Consider the following 5,636-nt stretch of genomic DNA (forward strand, 5'->3'; position numbering starts at 1 on the left):
AAATCAGCTCAAATGAAGGAAACTCTTGGACACAGTGTGGACATTTTACATTTAATAACCAAATAACAAAAATCGAGTTAGCAACATGCACTCATGTCTGTTTTCTAATTGGAATGCTTACAGCCAGTATCACAAATAGTGGTCCTGACTGTAGTCTACAGTGACCGTACAAGTTTCTGTCTTCTCCCTAACATGAAAGCAAGGCAAACACTCTCGTATTCCAGCTGTGTGCTCAGAGGACGTGTACTCCACGATCTAAAGACATAGCCGAAAAATATGGACTCTATTCATATGGGCATTTTATCCATAACTAAAAGTCATCGTAACTACATCTTGTTCTCTGAGGCAATTGTCCTTGTATACACAGATCTAGACAAAATGAGACTGAAATTTATCATTTTTAAAAAATGTTGATTTATTTATTATTTTCGAGAGAGAGAGAGAGTGCACAAGCACACAAGTGGGGAAGGGGCAGGGAGCCAGAGGGAGACACAGAATCTGAAGCAGGCTCCAGGCTCAGAGCCAGAGGCGGGGCTCAAATCTAGGAACCATGAGATCATGACCTGAGCTGAAGTCAGATGCTTAACCGACTGAGCCACCCCGGGAACCCCTGAAATTTATCATTTTCTAAAAGAAAGAGTAAAACCTGAACTGATCATTAGAAAGATTTGTGAAGGGTGATATCTTGTTTTTGAAATCACCATGACTGTTGTTTAATACAGAAACTATGAGCAAGTGTTTATTTGCAAAGATAGAGAATACCATATCTGGATAGTTGACAAACAAAATGAGGGGTGACATTGTGATACTTGAAAATATTATGTTTACAAGAGAAAAGCTTGTGTAAAGGGCTTGATTTATTTAAGGTTAGTTTCTCCAACTTAGGTGCGTCCTGGAGTATAGGTGGTTACAATTTATAGCACATGGTAGTGAAAAGTTAAACCTCAGCAATCCATGTGAACCTAAGAAATGGCTTTGATTACTCCCTTTTGTTCAGGCCATGTGTACTCTAAGCTCATGGGCATTGCCAAATGTCACATTATGCATTTTATTTCTGTAATAAAATATGTCTCTGATTAAATTATCAGAGTCATACCAAAATAATCTCACATAAAAATACACATACTTGATCCTTTTTAGTTATCTTGTTTAAAATACATTTAAAGACAGGTAATAAATACATGTTACCCGTAAGAATACACTAGTATATATGTCATGATTTAAATCTAAATATTATTCATATGTTGATATCACTCAATAAATGTTGTAATTCATATTAAGTCACAGCATTCACTAAAATTCACTGATACCATCCAAAGCGTCAAGTTGGGATTGTTTCAGAAGTAACTGGATCCTATAGCTGAAGAGATATTTGTTGCCAACAGTGGTGACAGAGATCAGAAACAGCACTGGTAGTTAAAACACCTGGAAAACTGAGAAAAGACAGCAATCATTTATCTTTTGGCCTTCCCAAGTCTCAAATATTTCAGTTCGAGGGGTGATCCTTCGAAGTTTGCTAAAGTGTGCTATGAACACATAGGACTTTTTTTTTTTTATGGAAAATGAAACTGCCTCTCAAATAGAAGACAAGGATTTGATACTCCAACGATCACAGTAGCAAGTACAACCATATTAGTAGATGGACAAAAGGGCAGGTCCCCTGAGGTACTGGGGAAGCCGTCCTGCCCCCAAATGTTACCAAGGCCTCTCATGGTACTAAAATGCTACCTTCCAAAGATGATTTTTTTTCCTTTTTAAAGTAATTTTATTTGTCAGTGTCCCCTATAAATATGAAAATACCCCTGGGAAGGAAAACAGGGGAAGGTCATTGCTAACATCTTGCAGAGATGTTAATAGCTAGATAAAGCCAGACTGGAAAGAATTTTAGAGAAGGGAGATACTTATCTTTGGATCTCTTAGCCTCTCCTTTTGGACAGCCTACCCTTAGTGTATATCTGCTTTTTTCCCTTCCTCTGGTAATTGACTCTCAGTTTCTTATACTCTAGTGTAACTTATCCCCGGGGCCAGCCTCAGGGGCCACACTTGGAAGGTCTCTTGTGCTTAGTCGAATGCTCTTCTGTCACCATCTTGAAATTCTTACTTTTTGAACAAGAGGTCTTGCACTTTCCATTTTACACTGGGCCCACAAAATACGGAATTCACCTTCTTTCTTCCTTGATGTAAATTTAAGATATGGAATCTTGATGTTGAGGAATCGGTGAGGACACTTGAGATTATCTTTGCAAGGTTAGGTCTACTGAGTATTTGTATTTAAAAACATATCTTTTCAGTAAAATGAAGGAAACAGGATACTCTTTTAAATAATTGAGGCACTGAACAGATATCTAGGGTTGATCTTGTAAAGCACAGGTCTCTAAAAAAGGGTGTCCTCTTTCCCTCACAAGATGCCTCATTATGATGAAATGAGAAAATATCAGAAACCCTATCTATACTGACTTTTATGTATAAAGAGGGAAATCTAAATATTCTGTTAACATTATGTAATAGATGGAAACATTATGTAATAGAGGGAAATCTAAATATTCTGTTAACATTATGTATAAAGAGGGAAATCTAAATGTTCTGTTAACATTATGTAATAGATCTAATGTCAAAAGCACTCTTATTCAGTGTATCAGATGGTCAATGAAAAAGAAATAATGGCAGAGGTCACATCTTCTATGAAGTAAAAATAATGTCAGGTGAAAATAGTGGCATTCCAATCTCCAATTCTCTGACAAGAAGTCAACCCTACCTGAAAAAATGACATGAAGTATAGGATTACATCCAATATAATCAACTAGGATACTCACTGTGGCATAGAATGCCTTGTTATTTTATATATATGAAATACAGATATATATATTTTTAATCACAATTCCAAAAGATTTGGGAACAACACATTAGAGAGCCAGAGGTCTTAAACAGAAAGCTGAAAGAGCCCTCAAATAAATTAGTCACCACTGTCTTCAAAAGTATTCTTAGTTATATGTATACGCATTTGATAATTCCTCTGTTACAAGTAAATAGATAATACATTCCATTATGTTCTGAAGATTTTCAGTATTCTAAGAGTTAAAAAAAAAGTTGTCTAATCTGCTGTAGTAAAAATATATAAAGTGCTACATTTGGAAATTTTTATTTGAAATTTTATTGTTTATTGTACAGTTGCTAGTTACTAACTTATGTTAAAGTTGCTTCTGTGTTTTGAATTTCACAACAGTGAATGGAAATTATTCTACTTATTAATAATATTATAATTTTGTAAAACCCATTGATTGTTTACAAGGTACTTCCACATTCATCATTTACCTTAATCTTCACAGGAACCCAGTGAGGAAGATAGTAACCCTCCTCCTGCTGAGAAATCTGAGACTCAGTTAAGAGACTTCCCTACACTCATTCACACACTTCTAAAATAAAGTAGGGACTCTTGGTTTCATGAGCAAAATTGATGGAAATGTCTAAAAATTTTTAATTGAGATAATTGTCAAATTAATTTGCAAGGATGCATTTGCTTGGAAAATTTTTCTTTTACAATTTAATGATTAAAAAAGATCATTAATTTAGTCTAAATTGATAAGACCTTAATCACAGTTTATGTGCGAGATGTTTGTTTGCTGGTTTTGGTAATTAACTTACTAGAGAAGTTTTTACAGAAAAATGATTACAATTTTCGACTTTTAATCAGTATGTGTTAAGGTACAACACTGAAAAATTAATAATCTGCAGAATCCCTTTTTAAAATAGTGGTATTTCATAATAATAATTCACCTCTAGAGTCATTCCATTATTCCACTAATAATATGGCACTTTTGAGAGATAAGATTTGAAGTTACGTCTCTTTTAAAATTATTTAAATAAATGATTCCTCCCCCTCCCAAGTTGGATGAAATTACACATTTCAGTGGAATGAAAGTTATTGTAGACACATATGATAGGATATTCCAAATATTCTAAACATTTAAAGCCCTTTAAAACATAATGAGAAATAAGTAAGTTCAAACAGTGAAGATATTTATACGCACACTCATATTAACATTTCAGCCAGCAAGGTCAATCTGTAATTGAAAACAATCTCTATATTTAAAGTTTTATTCACATTTACAAAACAATGACAACAAAGAGGCAGTTTTGAAACATTTTTTTCTCTCGGCAGGCTCTATCTTGTGTAAGGACCAATGAACATTGTTGACCCTTGACACTCACCAGCAGCAGCCTTTCCCCAATGCTTAAAAACAATTTTTTTTTTAAAGGAAAACCACACCTAACGGTAGATCTTACTTTTGGAGGAGGGGAGGGATGAAATAATTGTGGTCAGTGTCTTTTGGTTTGTCATATCTCTGTTGTAGACTTCCGAGCTTGTGTTATTTCATCATAATTTACTATAAACTCTTCATTAAAAGTGACCTTGGGGTCTGCCCGCACTATCTGCCTTTTGAGTGCCCTGTTCTTTAATCATCTCTTAATCCAGAAATAATAATGCAGAACATCCCAGGAACTGAGCCTGATCCTCAGCTCTCTAATCTCGACACGTGCATCTGAAATCCCTTGCTAGATCTAGTGCCTAAAAAGCCTGAGAACACTCACCTTTGAATCCGCTTAATCCATCTTTGTTTATTAAACAATATTGATGCCCTCAGATATGGTCTATCAAGGCTAACAAAAAGAATATTAAGAATTTCCTCCTGTTTATGTGATTCTTTTTTAAAACCCAACATCTTGGCCTTTCCTCTGTGTTTCTAGTCAGTCTTTAAATAGGAACCTAATCTGTTACCTGATAGATTAGGTAAATTCAGATAGAATAACCTGATGCTGAAACTCTTTCTGATACCTGTTTGAAGAACAAGTCAAAAGATGTATCTTTTGTTGTTGAATGAAATTTTGCAACTAGTTTGAGAAGCTGTTTTATACTATTTATAGATAAATAGGACCTTTTTTCATTGTAAAAAAGCATTCACACCCACCTTTTTAAACCTCATTAACAACCCTGAGAATAAATGTTTTCCATTTATGGATGAGGAAACTCAAAGAGTATTAAGAGATTTGCTAAAAGTACAAAAGCCAATAATGGTTTGGTCAGAACTCCTTCAACTCAGATCTTCTTACTCAAAGTCTAGCGATCATTTTCTATTTTACTTTGGCAGCCTTTTAACCGTCCCCAGGCTTGGAGACATGAGACCAGAGAGTGAGATACAGAAAGAAAAGAGAGGTGATGCATTAACTATCCTCTCTTTGAGGTTCTCTCAACTGTGAGATTGTCACGAACCAGTGTCCTTGGAGAATATTATCTCATCTCTCCGAAGACAGGGCTCTACATTTGTAGTTTGTTTTTGGCCTTGGATTTTATAAGAGGGATCGCCGAAGAAATCCATATTTTAAAACTGTTACTTGAACTTATTTCTTTTTACAAGAACACAACAACTACATACTTGTGTGCCCCTTGCTTTTTTTTTTTTCCTTTTTTTTTTTTAATCTGGAAATAATAACTTAGGGTTTAATCATTTGAACTATTTAAGGTTCCTGGTACATCTATCTCACTCTTCTATATTTGAAGTATATTATCTTGATTACAGTATGTTTAATGACTACTTTGATTTTGTCCTTGCTTTGGCACTTGAGGCCACTTCCACAAC

The sequence above is a fragment of the Lynx canadensis genome, chromosome B1, assembly GCF_007474595.2.
Source record: "Lynx canadensis isolate LIC74 chromosome B1, mLynCan4.pri.v2, whole genome shotgun sequence".
NCBI lineage: Eukaryota > Metazoa > Chordata > Mammalia > Carnivora > Felidae > Lynx > Lynx canadensis.